The 22561-nt window shown below is 40.7% G+C and overlaps 1 protein-coding gene across 23 annotated transcripts in view; it reads left to right on the top strand.

Moving 5' to 3' along the window:
* Fer (FER tyrosine kinase) overlaps positions 1 to 22561 on the top strand; it is a 432292-nt gene that overhangs the window by 58782 nt on the left and 350949 nt on the right. For 5 of the 23 annotated variants that reach the window (XM_090331524.1, XM_090331523.1, XM_090331515.1 and 2 more), the window contains exons 1-2: positions 20552 to 20998; positions 22120 to 22167. The exons of 3 other annotated variants lie outside the window; for them this stretch is intronic. The gene's annotated coding sequence lies outside the window, so the exon portion shown is untranslated. Of the gene's footprint in view, positions 1 to 19397; positions 19449 to 19979; positions 20115 to 20551; positions 20999 to 22119; positions 22168 to 22561 lie in introns of those variants that run through there. 15 more of the 23 variants (XR_016535240.1, XR_016535241.1, XM_090331536.1 and 12 more) reach the window with 10 other exon arrangements.

Below are 22561 nucleotides of genomic sequence, written 5' to 3'. Positions count from 1 at the left end.
ACCACATCATATTAATACATGGAAAGCATCTCACTCATTCATTTAGTAAATTAATTTTTCCTAATGCTCTTTTCCAAATTGTACTATACCCCTTTGCTTGAAAAAAATGTATATTTTATTTACTAGAAGTGAACTTTAAATAGCAAAAACAAAAGCTGCAGAAAGGGTATTCTAAAATGAAAAAATGGTGGGAGGGTAATGAATACAGATGTATGAAAGGTGCTTGAGGACTCAGGTATGGTTCAAGTAGTAGAATGTCTGCTAAGCAAATAAGTACTAGTCTAGTACTCAGGTACTACACAAAAACACGAATGGATTTTGCATGGAAGTAAAGGAATAAGTGCCAACCATGTATAGGTTAGATGGAGATTCTAGTCGGTCACAAATGTGCCTTTAAGTGCAACTGTTGGGCTGAGGATATATATATATATACATATATATATATATATATATAGCTTAGCATATATTAGTTCCTGGGTTCTTCCCTCAGCTTTGCTAAAATAAAAAATGACAATAAAATTCATTGCAACTATTTAGAAGATACTGTGCTAGCAAGAAGTGGTTAGGGAATAAACATATTGTGGAGGTAGGGAGATGGCTGGGATCTCAGGAATGCACGGGGTCCCCCCCAAAATGAAAACTAACTAAAGAAGGATGCAACAAAGTGGTTTGACAAAGAACATTTCAGGCGAATTACTTGTTTGTATTTCACTTTAAAGGCAGCGAGAAACCATAGATGACTTGTCTTCTAGTTTGTTCAACAGGAGAAAGAACTTCCAAGATTCTTACTACAAGAACATCGAGGAACAAAACTCTCCCAGTTTCATGGTTGTCCTGGAATGCCTCTGCCCACCTTCCCCATCTCCACCCCTGCAAAGCCACGTTAAAGTCGTGACTCTGCTCTTCTTGCAAACCCCAGCCAGACTCGTGGTCTTGAAGTCAATGCTGAGGCGGATGGCCCTGGCATTCTGCCTCGCGGCCTCACCGATGGGTGGCAGGCCATCAGTAGTATATTCATGGCGTAAACGGACGCGCTGCGGGCTGAGTGGTTAACGCTGCCAGGCTCCACAGTGATGGGTATCCCCGTTCTTTCTCTCGTTCAATGCTGACCACACCTCGGCCCTCGGAGCCAGCCCCGGACAAGGTCTGAACCAACCCTCCGGGCAGCGACCCGAGCCCAGACCCGTGTCCGCCCTGGGGAGGAGGCTGCAGGCCGGAGGCAGCGCGCTGCGCCGGGCAGAGCCACCTCCCCCAACTCCCCACCCAGGCCTGGGAGCGCACGGCTCGGCGCGGGGACTGAGACGCTCCCGGCGGACTAGAGCGGACGCGGAGGTGGAACCAGGGAGGCAGCTCCACTCTAGGACGTCGGAGGGTCTCCGTCTCACTGGTTGGGGCCGGGATGCCCGGGGGGAGTTAGGAGGCGTAGGGCCGGGCCTGGTCCGCGCTGGGCTGTCCGGCGGGCGCGGAGGCCCCGAGCCGGGCGTGCGCTTCCCGCGGCCCCTGCACAGCCTTTGCTTTCCTTTTTCTTTTTTTTTGTGCCAGTCCTGGGGCTTGAACTCAGGATCTGGGCTCTGCCTTGCGTTTCGTTTGTTTTGCTCAAGGATGAGCACTGTGCCACTAGAGCCACAGCTTCACGTAGGGTTTTTTGGTTTTGTTTTGGATAGTTGGAAATTAAGAGTCACAGACTTTCTTCCCGGGGCTGACTTCGAACCACAATCTTCAGATCACAACCTCCCGAGTTAGCTAGGATTGCAGCTGTGAGCCACCAGCGCCAGCCTTGATGTCGAAATCCCTGAGAACTAGATCAGTTTCCCCCCCACCATAAATTCAAGACTTTCTTACTGAAAGTCTTATTATTATTATTGCTGTTTTTATTGCCAATTGATTGTTTTAGACTGTTTTCCTAGTTTTATTTCTGACTCCGATTCTTGCTGTGGATGAATTCATGTGGTGACAGCCTAAGGGAGGAGCTCCTGACCCGTTTCTTAATCCCTGAACAGACATGTGTTAGGACTTTTTTTAAAAAAAAAAAACTCTAAAAACCTAATAGCGTTTCAAATAGCTTTCTTATCGCCAATTCAGCTTATTAATTCAGGTATTTGTAATTACACAGTTGCTAAGAAATGAGTGAATGTGTGTGGGGGGGGTGTGTGTGTAATGGTTTGCACCATTGCAACCAGACATTGTGGTTGAGCAGTTCTTAGGACTTAGAGAACTGAATGTAAGTGAATTACTCTGTATGAGGTAAATGGAAATGGCAAGGGAAAATGGCTGGTGTATATGTATATTTCTAAATGTACCTCCATCAACTAAAAAAAAAAAAAGACTTTAATGACTAGGTTTATTGAGGTGGCATGCAATAATTCTTAAATGTTCTGCAATTAGAAATTTCTGCATTATGAAAGCAATTTAGGAGATTATAGTGAGATGGTGAAGTTTGACCGTTTCATTCAGTTATTCTTTTCTTTCAAAAAGCCTTTGCCAGTTCTCGGGGTCCTTAAAAAGAAGCCCAATTTCTGGGCCGGCAGTTTGGTCTAGTGGTTAAAGTGCTTGCCTAGCATGCACGAAGACCCGGGTTCGATTCCTCGGTACCTCATACATAGAAAAAAGCCGGAAGTGGTGCTGAGGCTCAAGTGGTAGAGCTCTAGCCTTGAGAAAGTCCAAGGACAGTGCTCAGGCCCTGAGCTCAAGCCCAGGACTGGCAAAAAAAAAAAAAAAAAAAAAGAAGCCCAATTTCTCAAATTCTTATATGAGTACTCATATATACAAATACTCAAACATTTCTGGTGTTTACATAATGATAGGTAGAAATATTCATGCATGAGTCATCAAAGAGGTATAGATGATTTAACTATACAGAAAGGAAATAATAGTAATAAAGATGATCTCCCAAGTAGTTAAGGGCCTCAAGGAATTCAAATTCAGTTGGAAAATCTTAGAAATATCTTAGAATACTTATTAGTGAGCATATTATATTATCCATGTTAGGAATATGCATTGGCAATCTTTTATTCTTGGTGATTCCATCTGATAATGTTCTCATTTTATTTCTGAGTGCATAGTGATGTTCTTTAGTGTATTCAAGAGAATTTTTGATGTTGGAATATTCAGTAACTCAAGTTTCACTCCAACAGTTTGAAAGAATGATAATGAGGTGCTCTCTCTTTTGCATTTATGCTCCTCTTGCAGGCATATAATTTCATTTAAAAGTTGATATTGTTCTTTTAGATTTTCTATTCAAGCAATGATTGTTCCCCTAAGAACAACTTTTAAGTTTTCTGAGAGCTTTGATAAGGACTTTGCAGCCTACTCTTAAAGTTTCATTTGGGAGTTTTAACACAGTATGCTTGAATACTAGTACAAGGGAAAGTTCTAAATTATAATGTGTAGATTAACATCTATAATCTGACACTAATGCCATAATGATGTAGCAAGTAGAACTGAAGGGAAAGTGTGAAGATCTAGTTGCCTTAAGCTTCTATTAGCAGTACTCAGCCCCTACTCAACTTGGAATAAAAAAATTAGTTTTCCACAAAGACAGAAAGCAAATGGCTGTTTGAGGATGAGAAACACAAAAAGAAAATACTCTAAATAATAATAGTAACTAACTTTGATGAAACATGTATTAAATGCTAGACGTATGAAGTGACATCATGGTTAAACATTTTGTATGAGTTATGTGACTTAATCTTGCCAACTGCCCTATGAAGTTGGTGGTGTTAGTACCCTTATCTTATCATCCACATGAGACAATTCAGACTTCAGTAATTTTCCCAAGATTACATGGGTACAAATTTGTGGAACAACATTCAAACTTAGATTTGTGTTCTGTACAGAGCTACAAAGACATCATTATAAAGGCTATGTTATTTTTTTTTATTTAAAAGATGATTTTAGTAGGGCATGGTGGTACACAGCTGTATTCTCACCATTGGATGGGCTGAACAAGAGGATCCTGAGTTTCCCATCAGGCTGTGCTTTTTAGTATATGGCTGTGCTTCAGCATAATCACAGAAATAAATGTAACAGATGATCTTGATGTTAGGGTCATTTTTCATGGACTTTGGTTGTTCTTCAAAATCACTCTTCTCCCTGTGAATCAGAGTCTTAACCAGTAAGTCCAAGATAATGATTAGTGATGTAACTATGAGTTCTAGGTCATCCTTCATCAAATTAAAATAACTCTGTTACTAAGTTGTGAGACTATAAATCACATATTTAAATAAATCACCTAAGTCACATCTTAGATAAGGATACCAGTGTCTTCCTCATAAGGTTTTTATAAAGCATAAGTACTTAGTATATTATTAGGACCAAATAATGCATATAACAACAGCCTCTAGCAAGGGCCTAGCTCATTTTCTGTGGGAAAAGCAAGTGAAATATTGTTCTACAGCCTTCTTTCTACCATACCACTCATTTGTTCCCGATTGAGATGACATGAAAGTGTATCAGTCACTACACACAAACCATAACTACTATAGAAAAGTAACTTCTATGTATCTTATACCACGAGTGATGGACTAAGTATAAAAGCGTTCTTTCTAATTTTAGCTATTGAATACCATCCCTAAATCTACAGCAAAAGCTTAGGCTTACTCTGTCAAGAAAAGGGACTATAAAGAATGGGTTACTTTTTTCTTGTCAATCAGACTATCATCAGGAGGATATTTGGAAAAGAGATATATCTCTGATATATCTCCATTCAATTTATGAAGCCCATCAAGATTTTGGAGGAATTTGGAATAACAAGGAAGTGAATTTCAAATCCATAAACAAGGGAGATGGTAGCAGTCAGCAGAGGACTATTGGGCATAGGAAGACAAAGAAAAATGCAATAAATCAGAGGGGATATGCTGCTAGTAGTTGGGTACTGAGTATTCAAAGAGCATTCTTCATCCCAGTGTATTCATGTCCTCTAATGGGACTGGGAGTTTTTAGCTCACCTGGTCATCTAGATCTCTTATTACCTATTATTGTTTCTGTTCTGGTTTGATACTGTTACACAAGCATAAAGATAAAGGGTCTGGGTAGGCCCTATAACCAAAGGCTATTAAGGCATGCTTGTGGATTTTTTGTGTGTCCTTTTTAAGGTAATTGTTCCTGGTCACAGATTTATAAACACAAAACAAAACAACAACAACAAAAAACCCAGGCATTTTCTTTTCCTGGAACTAATTACTCTTCTATGAGCAGTATATCTCCTTCACCATCTAACAGAGAAGGGAGTGTGATGGAAAGAATGTTGGTCTGTACATTCTTGAACAGTTGACTCAATTTCTTGCTGGTCTGGATTTGTAGCTTTACTTCCTGGTTCTACCCTTGGGGCATATTTTTTAACTTCCCTGTTGCCATACCCTAATTACCTTGCCTCCAAACTATGTTTATTTCCTTCTTACACAAATAATGTCACACATGATGAGTGCATTGTGGTTTGAAACATAGTAGATGAACATCTAGTGTCAGAACACATACATGTGGATGTGACTAGTCAATTTATTTTTTGTTGGTTTATTTTTAACTGTATTTTTTTTGTCTTTTCTTTTTTGGTACTGGGGACCAAACCCAGGATATTGAACTTGCTAGGCAAGCGCTTTGCCACTGAGCTACATCCCAGTCCTCAATTTATTTTTAAGAGGATTCACACGTGAAAAAAGATTCCTTTCAATCACAAAAAATTTTTCTGAAATTTTATTAAAATAAAAATATTAAGTGTTTAGGGTGGGGTTCAGTTCTATGGGACATTGCTTGCCTGGCATGCAGTCTGTCGTTGGTTAAACCACCAGTATTGGGAAATAAAAACAAAAATAAGACAATATTTATTAACCTCTTATTATCCCAAGCTCTTTATACATATTAGTGAACTTATTGTCAAGAAAACCTTTTAAAATTGCTTGTATTTTTGTCTTCGTTTTATAAATGAGGCAAATATAAAATACTGAGGTTTTGTAACCTGATTAAGAGGTCCACCTACAAAGTGTCTGAACAACAATTTAACCCACGATGACTAATTATAGGGCATTATAGAGCACTAGCTTTGACTCCTAAACCTTTCCACCAGTAAAGTGTGGCTCCTGGTGTTTATATGTTCATGTAAGTATCCGATTTTCCATATAACTTGGAGGCACATAGATTCCTTGAAGTTCAAATAGAAATACCATGATAACTTGCTGAAAACAGTATCTCTAGTATATCTAATGCATAATGATTGAAAAATATAACTTGTGGGCCATTGTTTAGGAACAAAGCAGGCTTTTATGTTTTGAAATAGAAACAGCATACAACTCCCTATATAGCTGTCCCTTTAGTAAGCCATAAGTGGTCCTTCTCAGCTGCTTATAGTGGAATCTATGATATCAGCACCATTCCATCTTTGAGAAGGGCTTTTAATCTTTTTCAACTCTATAATTCCTGATTCTAGTAGAAACTGCCATGTTCTTGTATGATTTCAGCATTAAGAATTTGCCACTGGTCTTGGTATTTGACAGAGGAGCCAATGAGAGTTCTCTTAAATTTCCAAACTGGAATTTACAATATTCCTTCTATCTTCTGTAGTAACTATAGATTATAAAGTGTGAGTGCTTTATGTGCCACATAGAAAAAAAACCTATCACATAGATGGCCATATGTGGTGAAACTGAGAATAAGAACGAGTAAAACATGAGAAATATAATACAATAAAAAACAGAGAAGTGAGTCCTGGCTAGGACTTGGATTAGTTGTTTCTGCATAGCCAAGCATCTCTTTGGTTACTTGGTTACTTTTTTGCAACTATTTGACATCATTTCACTTCTTGGCATTAATTTACCTAAGAATGTTTGAATTGAGCTTTGAATATGTATGTGCTGGTGGAAAATTCTTAATCCATACTTTTATCACATTAAAGTCACCTATGATATGTTATACTATAGTTACAATTACTCCTTTATTGTCTTAGTGCAATAGGCCAAATTGTCACATGAATTCCAAGATTCTCATTGATATAGACACATGGTAGAATCTCAGCTTGAGAATGAGTGGGAATTAGGACTCAGAAGCATTCTCATTGCCATGTCAAAAATGCGTTTAAGGTGCCAAATCAGTTGACTTTGAGCTAATCCAAAGAGAGATTCGTGGGATAGAGTGACCTAGTTATGTAAATCTTATAAAACTGAGCCTAGCCAAGTGCTGGTGGCTCATGCCCGTAAACCTAGCTGCTCAGGAGGCTGAGATCTGAGGATCTGGGTTCAAAGCCAACCCAGGCAGGAAAGTCCATGAGACTTTTATCTCCGATTAACAACCTGAAAACCAGAAGTGGGACTGTGGCTCAAAGTGGTAGTGAGCTAGCTTTGAGCTGAAGAGCTCAGAGACAGGGCTCAGACCCTTAGCTCAAGTGCCATGGCTGACAAAACAAAAACAAATACAAAAAACAAAATTGAATCCAAAGATCAGAAACAGGTGAAGATTGAGATTCAAAGCAAGAAAATTGCTCCCCTGTTGTTTTCAGAAGGTAGAGATCAACATGATTTCTATAGTTGCAAAGGTCTAGATTCTGCCAATAACTTGAATGAACATAGAAGAGAATTCAGAACCCAAGATGAGATCATAGCTCCATTAGATCCCTGATTGCAGCTTTGGAGATGTGACAGAGTCCAGCTATGCCTCAGCTAAACTTTTGACCTTCAGAAACTATGAGATAATAAATGGGTGTGTTTTGAGCCATTAAGTTTGTGGTGATATGTTCTGCAGCAATAGAAAAACAAATACATTGAAGAAAGAAACATGCAAAAAGGTTGGTGAAAGAAAATGAAGTACTGTCTTCATAAATAATAATAATAAAAAAAGGATGGGGGACCGTTAGCTCCCACAATAATAAGTGTTATTGGCAGACTTACATCCTCTTACATTTTATTTTTATTTATTTATTTTTGGTGGGGGAGTCATGGGGCTTGAACTGGCCTGGGTGCCGTCCCTGAGCTCTTCAGGTCAAGGCTACTGCTCTACCCCTGGGCCTGGGTGTTATCCCTGAGCTCTTCAGCTCAAAGTTACCACCCTACCCTTGAGCCAAGCTCCACTTACCATTTTCTACTGGTTAATTGGAGATAAGAGTCTCAGGTCCTTTTGTGCCTGGGCTGGCTTTGAACCTTGATCTGTTGAACAATGTCAGGTTGTCTTTTTCTAGTACTGTGTCACTAAGCTATATTACAGATCTTTTCAAATTTTTTGAGACAGTAACTCTCTAAAGTTCCCAGGCTAGCCTAAAATTTGTGATCCTCTTGCCTCACCTTCCTGAGTATACGGAATTACAGGCATGTGCCCTCATGCCCAATTTTAGATTAGTTTTCAATACAAATATAAAAGCATTTAAGTTGTATCTGGAATCATTGGAATATAATTTGTACTATATATATTATTATTATACATTTCATGCTTACCAGAATAGTGGGTACTGTATAAAAACATTTTAATTATTATTTTAATTGTTTTCATTTATTAATATTTGCTAACATATTATTCCTTTCTGGCTTTGGATTATTGATGAATAAGATCCCAAAAGGAAAAAGACTGTCTTTCTCTTTGGCCTTATAACATTTGCACAGTGAAACATGGGTTGAGAAAAAAAAAAAGAAAAAAAGAAATATTATAGTAGAGTTTCTTAAATGTTTCTGATTCTTTTTTTAAGGCGAATTCCTATTTGAATGCAAAGCATAGCCTCTGCCTGTCATCAGCTCCCTTTGACTTTGTTCCACTTTGAGTAACGCTGAACTCAGGCATGTGGGCATTGTGGAACGCTGTACCCATGAGTCCCTGGGAACATGGATGAGAAGATGTGGCAAGGGATGGGGGGAGACACAGTCTGTGTGTTTCTCCTCTGCTCCCAAACATGCTGCATTGTTCTTCTGGAGCAGGATAAAGCTAAAGCTCAAAGATAAAACTACTTACCCAGGAGGCTGAGATCTGAGGATCAAGGTTCAAAGCCAGCCCAGGCACTAAAGTCCATGAGACTCTTATCTCCAATTAATCACTAGAAAATCGAAAGTGTGGCTTGGCTCAGGGTAGGGCTGAAGAGCTCAGGGACAGCGCCCAGGCTCAGAGTTCAAGTCCCTCCACTGACAAAAAGCAAGCAAGCAAACAAACAAAAAGATAAAACTACTAAGAATTTCATGATGGTAATAGGAAAGCATTAATCCAAGTTCAAGGAACTTCTACTGCATTCTGTGCTAACGGAATGGGCCCATCTTCCCTCTAATGTGCATATATATTGGTTAGCTAGGCATGTGATAAATCTGTTACCTGAAAAGTCTTCTGGGGGAGATATCAAGGCTACATATCTTTGTCTGGACTCCTGGAATACTTCTAAGAAAAAATTTACTAAGGGTACTATTTATACTCCATTGGTTCTGAGCATTATTTTAAGCTCAGCAATAGGGGATAACATTTGCAGTTTGCAAATCAAACTGTTTGAAAAAATGAGTTTAGAGTTAATCTTCTCTACAAAAAATTACAAGTGGAAGTAGTTACAAGTTGAGGTAGTTTTGGACAAGATGTTAGATTCTTTTAATATAAAAGGTAAAATTTAATAAAGTTGTTATTTTGAGAAAATATACAATTTATATAAGTTAACTTTTTTTTGGCCAGTCCTGCAGCTTGAACTCAGGGCCTGGGCACTGTCCCTGAGCTTCTTTTGCTCAAGGCTAGCATTCTACCACTTGAGCCACAGTACCACCTCTGGCTTTCTCTGTTACTGTGGTACTGAGGAATTGAACCCAGAGCTTCATGTATGCTAGGGAAGCACTGTACCACTAAGCCACATTTCCCAGCTCTGACTTAACACTTTTCCCTCCGTTTTTTTCTAGTTCTGAAGTTTTGAAATCAGTGTCATAGTTTATATGTAGATACTCTATAAAATAGAGGTTTTTTTTTGTTTTGTTTTGTTTTGTTTTTTTTTTTTTTGCCAGTCCTGGGCTTGAGCTCAGGGCCTGAGCCCTGTCCTTGGACTTTCTCAAGGCTAGAGCTCTACCATTTGAGCCTCAGTACCACTTCCAGCTTTTTTCTATGTATGTGGGGTACCGAGGAATCGAACGCGGGTCTTTGTGCATGCTTGGCAAGCACTCTACCACTAGGCCAAACTCCCAGCCTCAAAATAGAGTTATTTTTATTACTTTTCAGGTAAAGTCTTCCAGTTTTACTCAGAGGTCTCAGACCTGGATCCTTCTACCTATGTCTTTTCTAGATGGAATTACAAGTGCAGGCTACCGTGCCAAACTTATTGGTTGAGATGAGGTCAGTTGTGCTGCGGTCAAATCATGATCCTCTTGATCTCTGTAACCCAAGTAGTTGAAATTACAGTCATGAGCTATCTATGTGGCTTTTTTTCTGTAGCTTTCTGTAACTATAACTTTAGACAAATACATATTTGCAGATCAATAAAAGATAATATAGGTATAAATTATATCTTACAAGCCCTGCCTTATACTACCATTCTAGGGCTCAGCTGTAGTGTTAATGATTTGGAATATGTAAGAAAATGCCATCCACAAATTTAATATTATTTTGGACAATGAAGTTTCATCCCATTCCATGAGAACAACATCCTATAGCATACATTGACCTATAACAATTGTCTGGAAGTTTTGCAATGGTTTCTAGTTCCAAAATAAACTTGACTATTAGGATATACTTATCAAGACACATTATTCTCTAGGAAAGTAATAATAACTGAGATATTATCATTCATTCATTCATAATGGTCCTGACAATTGAATATTAGTTTATTTGGCCTTTAAAATTCTCAGCCGTAGGATCTGAGTTTATTGTGGAAGGATAGAGATCATTCCTTTAAAAGTAGAAAGTTATGTTCTGTATATGTGCCTTATTTCAGGAATCGTTGGCAAATATTTTCTGTAGGTTCCAAATCGGATCAAGTCCAATTTCTCATTTTTTTCTTTTCTTGATTATGTCTGAGAATTCTTTTCCCAAATAAAAACATCCAAGATTTTTTTTGATTTTTTTTATTGTAATTAGTAAAAGGGTTACATGATATTTACCCTTTCACATGTCTTGGTACCCATTTCCCTCCCCCCCACACCCCCCACCCGTCTTGGTTTTCCCCCCAACATCCAAGATTTTATCCTGTGTTTCATTCCGAATATTTAGGTATTTTCTGTTTTTCACTGAGGCATATGATCAATTTTGAATTAATTTTTGTGTAAGATGAGAGGTATGGGCCATTGCTCTTGTTGATAACCAATTGTATCAGTATTGTTAGTTGGAAAAAATTCCTACCCTTTCTTAACTTTGTATCTTTGTCATTAATCAACTGACCATATTTGTATGAGCCTATTTCTTGAGTCATTATTCTGCTCCATTAATCTGAGTATAAAAAAATCTTATGCCTCACTCTTTCTTGGTTACTAGATCTTTCACTCTCTTGTTACAAAGTTATGATTTTTTATAAAGGCATAACTTTTTGAATCCTTCAACTTGGTTCTCTATTTTCAAAACAACAATCCAAACTTTAAACTGGGCAGAAACTTGGATCAGATAGAAAGGAAATACATAAACAGTGTACCAATATATTATACCTGTAATCCCAGCTACTCAGAAAGATAGGATTAAAGTCTGAAAGTAACCTGGACAGAAAAGCCCCTCCAATTTCATCTTCAAAATAACTAGCACAAAAGCTGCTCTGGAGGTGTGACTCAAGTGGCAGAGTGTCAGTGGAACAAGAAAGCTGAACAAGTGTGAGTTCTAAAGGCATTGAAGCCATGGTACTAAATAAAAGGAGGAGGAAGAAGAACAGGATGGGGAGGAGCAGGAGGAAGACCATGAATGACAAGCACACGAAATGATGTTTACACAATAAGTTATTAGAGAAATGAAATGAAAACCACATTAAGATATCACAGTACCGTCACAAAGACCAAATACAAAATTTCTCAGTCCTTGTCTATTCATAGCAAGTGCTGGTGGAAGTAAGGAGATTGGAGTTGCCATATGTTAGTGGTCTAATGCAAAATGGTACAACCACTTTCAATACATTGTTAGTTCCTTATAAAATTAAACACCACTTGCCAGGAATCTCATTTCTAGGTATTTACTCAAGTGAAATGAAAATGTATGTTTATGCAATGTGACCTTTATGCAAGTATTTATAACATGCTTACTGATAATTGCCAAAACTGGAAAAAGTCTAAATATTCCACAACTGGGAAATGGATGAACAATGAGATAAACAATGGAATACTGTGCTGTTTCAAAATGGAAGAAACCACTTATAATGCAATAACATAATCTCAGCTGCATTACACTATATGAAGGGCTCAGATGTCTATTTACCGTATGATTTCATTTAATGTCATTACAGAAAAGGCAAAGTAGAGTAATAAAGAACAGATCACTGGTTTTCAGGAAATGTGTGGAAATAGTGACTACAAAGGGGTGGCTGGAGGAAGTTTTATGGGAGAATTCTGGAGCTCTTCTCTCTGGATAATGGTGATAGTTACATGGCTATGCATTGGTCAAACTACATAAAACTATATACCGCAAGAGGGATTTCTTTTACCATATGTAAATAAAAAATAGTAAGCTAAGTATGGACACCAAGTTTTTTTTTTTTTTTTTTTTTTTTTTTTACTGCTGCAGACAATAGGGAAGGTAACTTGGTGGAAAGCCAAAAGTAAAAATCTAGACATACTTTTAAGCAAGGAATTTGTTTTTTTATTGTATTTTATTGTCGGGATAATGCATAGAGGGGTTATAGTTACATTAGTCAGGTAATGGATACATTACTTCTCAAACAGTTACCACTTCTCATGCGTTTGTCCCACATTCCTGACCCCAATTATCCTATTTCCCCCTTCCCTTGCCTATTTCAAATAAACAAATAAGTGTATATATAGTATAGTAGGTAACAAACCCAGATACAGTAACCACATGAGATTAACCATAAGGGCAAAAAAAAAAGAAAAGAGAAATAACATAGTATAGTAAGAACAGCAATCACACAAGATATACCTCTGGTTTCCATACCCTAGAGTTCGTTTCATTTAGTCTCATCCTGTATGACCTTATGTACATTGCCATTGAGCTATTGTAATCTTCTGCTAAGAGAATCCTAGATGTGTGCTAATTATTACAAATGAAGGATGATATGGAGCCTATGTTCCTTTGGGTCTGACTTATTTCACTTAATGTTTGTTTGTTTGTTTTCCCAAGTCTTGTCATTTCCTAACAAATGGGATGATGTCATTCTTTCTGATGGCAGCATAGAATTCAATTTTTTGAGCTGTACATATATTTCAGATGTGAGGCCTTTGTCTATTGTGTGGCTAGTAAAGATCTTCTCCCACTCTGTGGGCTTTCTATTTAACTTGCTAGCTATGTCCTTTACCACACAGAAGCTCTGCAGTTTAATGCAGTCCCATATGTCCACTTTCTTTAATTTGCTGTGTTTCTGGGTTTTTATTAAGAAAGTTTCGACCTGTGGCAAGGAGATACCCATGAACAAGCCATGAAAGCTCCCCCCATGGAATGAGAAGGAGCATGATCGAATGAGGGTAGTTTGCAAATTGAAAATTTTTTCATTTAATTTATCTTACTCCATCCTTGGAACTAGTGAGGTTAGAATTATCTGTGGTTCATATCATACAGGCAAAGATAGAGACCCAGAAAACTATGGGGATTTGCTTAAGTAGATAACATATGCTTCCTATCATCCTCTGTTCTTTCTTAAATTATAGTCACTGCTGTTTTTGTGTCTTGATTGCAACTTGAATGATGCCTGTTAATCTGTTTTGTGTTGTTGTTGTTGTTGTTTTTGGTTCTAGAAGTGTCTGGCTATATTACTAGGCTGGTGGTGTGCCTCTGCCTCTGCAGTGGTGGGATTACAGACATGCATCAGGCCAATTTGTTTTCTTACTTTTTGGCAGTCCCTGCTGTAACCTCACAGTCTCTTACCATACTTTAACTCTTCTCTAGACATGGTTGTAGCTGTCCTACCATGAAGTATGACTACAATACCCTTTCTTGATTTTTAACCATTTGTCATTTTGTTTCCCATATGAAACAAAACAAAACAAAACAAAACTTAGCTTTCTCATGTTGTATCCATATAGTTTCTTTCATTCTATTCCTATAATATGGAAGGATTATGATTCTTAGTTTAATAATTTTTTACAGGTGAGTTACATGGTATAATATGATTGCAATCTTTACATTAGTTACACAGGGGGAAATTTCATTGTTACATTTCCACATATTTACAGTATGTTCCAATAAATCTTATGCCCTCTACCACTCTTCCTTTATATGATTGCATATTTTTTAGACCAAACTCAATGCACTGAGCTAAACACTCTTCCTCCACAGTCTTAAAATATAGTTTCTTTTTAAAAGCAAAATTCCCCTTTCCTTTGGTTAACAATTGCTTCATTTTCTTTTTGTTTCTTCCTTAAAAAAATCACTTTAATCTCTTATACATCTTCTTTCAAGTCATCTCCAAATTCTTTCAGAACTCTAATATAATCTCTCCATTTGGAGAAATGCACGATAGGGTATTGATTCTACAGTTTCATTTCCTGAAGAAATCAGTATTCAAGTCTTAAATTCTATGCTTTCTATCAATACTAGCTGCTTTTAGGCCTGTTGTACAGTGTTAGCCTGGGAATTTCCTTCACTATCATCCTGCATAATCCTCTCTTATCTTTTAAACCAGTTTATCCATGTCTGTAACTCTTGTTTTAATCCCTCTTCTTGATGGAAAAATGCATCCAAGTACATTCCTGAGAAAAGATTCCATAGGAAGAAAACTTTGATATCTTGTATGTCTGAAAACGCTTTTATTCTGCTTTTGATTAGTTGGCTTTATAGGGTATTCCAGATTGTGTAAGTAATCTATCTGAAATTCCCTTTTTCTCTCTTGCATTGTCTCTGTTAAAAAATTGAATATCATTCTCTAATTCCATGCCTGATCCTTTGTCTGTAATTTGTTATTTTTATCTAAAGCTCATAGGAATTTTTTTCTAGTGGTTAATTGGAGATGATAATCTTGTGCTTTTTGTGCTTGGGCTGACTTTGAACTGCGATCCTCCTGAGTAGCTAGGATTACAGGCGTCAGCCACCGGCATCCGTCAAATTTTCTTTACTCTTACTATTTTTACCTTTCAGGATTAAATATATCATGTGAATCTAATTTCATTCGTTTTTATAAGACATTTATGAGATCCTTTTCAATCCAGACACTCTGGCTCTCCAGTATTGTGAAAATGTCTTCTTGTGTAAATCCATGTACCCCCGACTCACTTCCCCTTCAGTTCAGATGCTCCCAAATTTCCTTTTTAACATTCCAACCTCCTATCTTTTTGTCCTTCTTTGGGGTCTTCTCCATTCTATTATGTTGTTAAGTTTAATTTTTATTTATAAAATATAATTTTTCTCTTACTATATTGTAGGAAAAAGTCATGCGACATCTCCCCTTCTTTTCCTTTGTTTTTTTAAACATTGGCAGCACAATGGTTTGAATTTATACTTGTTAGGCAAGACCCCTATCACCTACCACATTTGAGTGACAGCCAGTCCTGGGGTTGAACTCAGGGTCTGGGCACTGTCCTTGGACGCTTTTTGCTCAAGGCTAGTGCTCTGCCACTTGAGCCGCAGCACCACTTCTGGCTTTTTCTGTTTATGTGGTACTGAAAAATTGAACCCAGGGCTTTATGCCTTTGTGCATGCTATGGGAACATTGTACCACTAGGCTATGCTTCCAGCCCTCAAGAATAGTTTGGCTTGGTTTTTTTTTTTTTTTTGGTGACATTTTAGTTTTTACTTTCATTTGTCTATTTGTTTAAAGTAGTTATACAAAGCATATTTTTCCTTGGGTTTTATTCTTTAATCTCTCATTTTCCCGAGAGTGTATATGTGTGTGCATGTGTGTAATTTTCATGACTGAAGGTTTACTAAAAAGAAACTGATTCCTAGATATCTGTTCATAATTAAGAATGAGCAAAAGCTGTTTGGCTGACCTTATGAGCTGTAGACCTCACTTGTGATTTGCTTTGGTATGGAATCTGGCTATTTAGAAGATTCTCCCAGTAGCCATACTAATATTTTTTCTTTGGTAAGTCAATGTCTCTTAAAAAAAAGTCCTTTAATAATCATTCTGTGGGGTATCACTCCATAATCTCAAGAGATTATCTTAAGTGTGGGTTCCCTTTACCTCAGTGTGCAACAAGTTACCTTACTCTGTGAACACTCAGTTATTTTGCTGTTTTTAGGTTGGAGGTCCTCTAGTTCATCCGCATGGAGGAATAAATATTCTTGTTCTGGATTGAGATAGTGAAGTATGTACCTCTTGTTGGGAGAGTAAATGATCTGAGAGTCTGGTCTATTTACTCCTTCTATATAGGCTTTCACCTAATTCTATTGTTTTTGTCCTTTTCTGTCACTCAAAGGTGCAGACTCATTTCAAAGACATACTTCCCTGTTATGTTGTGCCAAGAAGTTTGGGGAAGGAGCAGAATGCCTGAGTTCAATATACCATATTGTCCAGACACATTGATCTCATTCCAAACATAAATTTTCTAAATTCTCCCCAGATCTTCCAAATCAGAATCTTTGGGTTTGAGGGGCAGGGGGAGGAAGAATGATGAATCATGGTGTCTGTATATTTTGGACAGATTCTCAGATGATTCTTCTAATACCACATACAGAAATTATTACTGTACCACTCTGGCAAACACCCCAGTAGTGTCTCTGGAATCAAAGTAAACCAGTAATAAGGACATAAGAGAAAGAACAGGTAGATTCTGAGACGAGGATGGCTTAGAAAAAGGGATTTGAGGACATTGTAAGAGGACGTGTCTTTATGATGAATGTCAGTGATAGAATTTCTCAATGGAGAGCAGAAGGCCAGGAAAAAAGTGAACCAATATCAGTGCTAAGACAGCCAGCCTCTGTCTGAGATGGATGATTGCGAAATGGTGTCAATGGATTTGACATTTAGTGTGAAGGCAGAATAGAAGTTTTCTTCCTCCAACTTGTCCTCACTCTTCTTACTGCCTTCCCTTTATTCTCCTTACACAGATTTGTAAAGGAAGCCATTTAGCCAATTTGGTATGTGGAAAGCAAATCCTAATGTAAACTTCATACAAACACGATCTGTAGTAACAGTCTTCATCCAAGCAAACAATTTTCAAAATCAAAGAAATTAACATAGGGTGAAAACAGATGCTGCATGCACCATACCCAGAATAAAGATTAATGTGATTTCTGTCCTGCATACCTCATTACCATCTCTGTTTTGGGAGTGGCACATGCACGTGGTTAAATATACATCCTGGATGGACAAGCAGAGTTACAAATCACAGGAGTTTGCAGAGAATAGGAAAGGAGACAGGGTAGGCAGAGGATAACTACTGACTACTGAACAAAGATGGCACACAGCCAAGATTCCTGTCCAAGTCTATGAGAAACTTTCAAGTAGAAAAAAAAAGCAAGGAGAAGCAATGAGGGAGGGCTAGACAACACACAATATCCACCAGCTGTATTTTGACCAGATCTTTACTTGAAACTCCTTTCTGCAAATATATATATATATATAGTTTACTAATTCACCAACTACATCTCTTTGTATTTACATTCTCTTGGATAAAAGTAAGGAACTTATAAGGTTCTAAGGAAAGAGAGGCCTTGGTGAAGTAATCTCTATAGTTATTTTTTGGCATTCCCCCAAATGCAGAAATTTATTTCATTTACATTGATGTGACACGTGCGACATTTAATGTTCGGAGAAAATTAACATATCTTAAGAAACTTACAGCAGCTTAATTTATATGACTAATTAGACAATACATCCCAAATATTAACTTTATCTTTTGATTCAATTGTAGTTTCTAGTTTAAGTGTAGATTTGTAGACTGGTGATATTGCTTAACGTGAAAATATTTTAGAGAAAAAATTAAACTTAAAAGTTCTTTAACGTCATGGTTTCAATATAAGCATTTTGTGGAAATACGATAACTAATATTTTCCATGCCAGAAATTTTCTCAATAAAAGCAAGAGAGAAAGAAAACACTTTCATTGCATACTAGGTATTTATTATACCAAGATATGATGCCCATCTGAGGCAATTCCCTTCCCCAAAAGACTGCCTAGACCGAAGTGTCACCATTGCATAAAGACATGCACACATAGCCCAGTGACTACATTTCGTTGATAAATAGTAGTCTTCAGGTTAAGAGATATTGACGGTATGTCACATGTAATTTATCTTTATTACATGGTTGAAATGACCATCTGAGTAAGCTAATTACCTTTATTCAGAGGAAGAACAATTTTTTGTATCTTTGCGTGACAGGAGGTAGTTTTGTAACTTAATGTGACACATACTGAAATTAGAAAAGAGGCCAGAGAGGTGCCTGTTCTTTGCAGCCCTTTCCAAGATCTTTCCTCCTTCATCAAACCCAAGGCGTGGCACCATGTAAGCCAGGGCTCTAACCTACCCAGGAAGCTAGTATCTTTAGAATGCGTTCCTTTTGAGCAGCCCCTTTCCACGGCTGGGATCTTCACGCGGACCCTTGAGCGGGGCCGGGGCGCGGGCTGCCGCGGGGCGCGGGCTGCCGCGGGGCGCGGGCTGCCGCGGGGCGCGGGCTGCCGCGGGGCGCGGGCTGCCGCGGGGCGCGGGCTGCCGCGGGGCGCGGGCTGCAGGACCTGCCGGCGTGCCTTGCACCAGCACCCCCGACCCCCACGATCCCAGCACTGCTCACGGAGGAGGGACAGTCCGGTCTAGAAGGAACAGGAGAAACTGAAGACCACTGTACAGGAACCAAAGTTACAACACACGCCAGGAAAACGTGCGGGACACGCGAGGAAAATTGAGTGGGAACGCAAGGCGTCTCTCGGAATCGGGGTCCAAAGGGCTCCCCCCCTCCCCGTCTGCACCCGAATTCCCCTCCCGGTGCTGGTCGCCCCGTAGGTCCAGGAGGCCCCAGCTGATCACCCCCGGCCCCGGTCACTACCCGGCCAGCCTTCCAAAGTTTCCCATCCCGCGGAGGCAGTGCAGGGTACGGACGAAGGAGGAGCGGAGGATCCCCGCCCGGGGATCAGCGCCAACCTCCAGACCCGCCCGAACCGAGCGCCGGCCACGAGGGCGGGGGCCCCGGCTCTCCGCCCCCGCGCCCCACGCCCGCAGCGCCCACCCGGCCGCCCGAGCTCCGCCCCTCTGGGGCCGGGGCCAAGGGGCCGCGCCCGCCCCCTGGGAGGAGGAAAGGGAGGGGGTTGGGGGCCGGGCGGCAGCGCCCGCCTCCCGCTCTTTCCAATTGGCTGTCGCTTGGAGGGTGCTGGGAGACCGGAGTGCTGCGGGATTGGCCGCAGAGATTCGTGACAGCGGCGCCCATTGGCTGCGGCAGCTCCCGTGACGCGGGGTGGTGTCTGGCTCCCGTGTCTGAGGGGCTCCTGGCTTGTCAGGTTCTAGGTAGGTGAGATTAGCGCCGCCGGCGGTAGGCGCTGTTGTCCGGGGCGACGCCGGGGGGCGGGGGGAGGCGGAGGGAAGGCCAGTCCCGTGTGGGGGCAACAAACCCTGCCCGCAGGGGGGCACCCCGGACCCGGCCGCGTCGGCGAGGGGCTGCTCGGAGGGCTCTTCCTCCACCCTCCGCCAGCCCCATCCCCGCCCCGGGGCCGCGAGGTTAGCGGCCCGGCCTCCTGCCCGCGGCGGGACATTCCAGGCGGGGGCCGGGTGACCGGCTGCTACCCTGGCCCCGCGAGGCCCGCCCCTCCCACGGACCCGGGACCCGCGGGCCGAGGGGGCGGGTGCCGCGCGAACGCGCCCGCCCGCCGAGGCCGGCGCCAGGCCCCGCCCCGACCGCCGTGGGGGCTGCGAGACGTGGGGCGGGGTGGGAGGGGCCGCGGCCGCCGCCCCTTCAGCCGGCACCCTTTCCCGGCCCGCGCGCCCCCCTTCCCACCGGGACCGCCGGCCCCGGGGTGTCACCTCCACCCCTCCCCACCCCGGCGTCCCGTGGTCGCCCGGAACCCCACCCCCTCCGGACTCCCCCAGCTCTCCTCCCACGTGTCCGCGTGGGCAGCCTTTATCCCGCACCGCTCCTTCCTCCTGGCATCCCGGTCGGCGGAGTCTTCCCGGAGCGTAAGGGAGAGAGGGTCTCCCGTGGGCAGGTGTTCCCGGCCCCTTCGGGTGGCCTTTCTGCCTCAATTCCCCTTAGGATCATCTGGGTGAAGCCCTCTCGCTAGGTCGGCGGCGTGGGTAGGGCCGGGACACTTCGTGCACACATTAAGTTTCCGTGAGAGGGTTGCTTTGTACTCTGTGTATTTGTGTTGCTATGGACCGCATGGCAATTTTAAGGTCGGGGTGAGCCCTTCGTTTTCGTTTGCTTCTTAGTCTTCATTCTGAGGCGGTTGCATCTTGTTCCTAGTGGTCCGTTAAACTGGCATAATTGTAAAGGTGAACTGTTTCCCTTCAGATTCCGACCCCCCCACCCCCGTTTTGGGGCTTGAATTCTGGCCCTGGGCCCTGGCCCTGGGCTAGTGCTCTACCACTTGAGCCACAATATCATTTCCAGCTTTTTCTTTGATTAGTTGGAAATGAAAAGGCTTATGGACTTTTCCTGCTCCAATTTTGGCCTTCAACCTCAATCCTCCTATCTCAGCCTTCTGAGTAGCAAGGATTGAGAGTATCTGGTGTCATTTCGGAGTTTGTTTTTTGGTGGTACTGGTGTTTGAACTCAAGGTTCTAGGGAGGTACACTGATCACTGAAGCCACACCCCAGCATTATTTTTGGTGGACCTAACACTTGAACCCAGGGCCTGAGCGCTGTCCCTGAGCTTTGGTACTCAAGGCTAGTACGGTACAACGTGTGCCACAGTACCACTTTTCACTTTTTTCTGAGTAGTTTATTGGAGATAAGAGCCTCACGGACTGACTTTTTGACTTTGAACAGAGATCCTCAGATCTCTCTGAGATTTACTGACATAAGCCAACATCGCCTGGCTCCAGATTCTAAATACTTGAAGGTAAAATTTTCGGATGAAGTTGCCATATATAAAAGGGTAATGGAAAAAAAAGATCTTTGAGGATAGACCAAAACTATTTCAGTGATTAGAGACTAGAAAATACTTTTCAACCCACATGTAGAATGAGAACACGATTAGAAAAAAACAACACAACAATCCCAACCATTGCAAAATACAGTTTTTGTTCAGTGCTGTATGTAATGTGGATGTACCTAAGTGGGCTTTAAGAAAACATTTTTAAAAGAGCCACAAATTGCCAATGTGTAGGAAGGTTAGTGGTACCTTTCCTACTTCACTCTTAAGGGAACTCTGGTTTTAAAAGTACGAGAGCAAACCCTTGTTCTGTTTTCTTCCATAAAAGAGCTTTGGTGCGGATCTGTTTCTCCTCTGCACTAATCGTTGGCAGCGTTGAATGTACACCATCCTAAGATTCTTCAGTGTGTACTTCACGCAGCTTCTGCACTGCATCATGGGGGCACTTCATTTGTCTGGAAGAAAATATAAGGGTTCTGGTAGACCAGTCATTTTAATTTCATCATCAACTGTTACATCGTAACTTATGCTGAAAAACAGTATGAGGATATATAATTCAAAATCTGTTAGGTACATGTTTCTGTTTGTAAATGGGACTCGTGCTTATAATGAAATTATACATGTGACGTTGTGAGAGGTAGTTGTCTTTGTAACCAAGGCACACTTGGTAATTGGAAGAAACGAAATATAATGGATTTAGGCAAATACAAATTTGGGGGCTGATACTGGGACTTCAACTCAAGGTCTGGGTACTGTCCCTTAGCCTTTTATGCTCAAAGCTAACACTCTATCTCTTGAGCCATACTTTCATTTTTGCCTTTTTGGTGGCTATTTGGAGATAAAGAGTATCACAGACATTCCTGCTCTGGCTGGCTTTGAACTGTGATCTTCAGATCTCAGCCTCCTGAGATCTTGCGATAACAGGTACAGTTTTGTATCATAATGAGCATCTTTTGGAAGGGAAAGTCAAGGGGTCAGTCTTCAGTATGTTGTTTTAGAATAAACATTTTTGTGATGGCAAACAAGGTTTGTAAATGTAAACTGTTTTAAAATGTGAACTTTTTTTCTTTTTTTCCGGTCTGTTGTAGGACTTGAAATTTAGGCCTGGGAACGGTCCCTGATCTCTTCAGCTCAAGGTTAGTGCTCTAGTACTTGAGCCACAGCACCACTTACTCTGTCTATTCTGGTGATCAATTGGAGATAAGTCTCCACTCTTTTATGCCCAGGGTGGCTTTGAACAGTGATCCTCAGATTTCAGCTTCCTGAGCAACTAGGATTACAGGAAGAAGCCACCGTGCCCAGCAATGTGAACTATTTTTTTTAGCACAATTACTTCATGGAGATTGAAGTAATTAGAGAGGTTTTCAGTATTTTGTTGACTCAAAAGTAGTTTGAGTGTTATTGTGTTGATAAGTGAATAATATAGAACTTCAGTTTCTAAGGACATGAAGGTGGAAATGGGTATTTATTCTAAGTGTATATCATATATCTGTGTATATATACATACGTATATGTATGTATTTATTTATT

This window comes from Megascapheus bottae, chromosome 4, assembly GCF_031878675.1.
Source record: "Megascapheus bottae isolate mThoBot1 chromosome 4, mThoBot2.hap1, whole genome shotgun sequence".
Classification (NCBI taxonomy): domain Eukaryota; kingdom Metazoa; phylum Chordata; class Mammalia; order Rodentia; family Geomyidae; genus Megascapheus; species Megascapheus bottae.
Note: the sequence above shows the minus strand (reverse complement) of the source record. Positions and strands in the feature narration are given on the sequence as shown.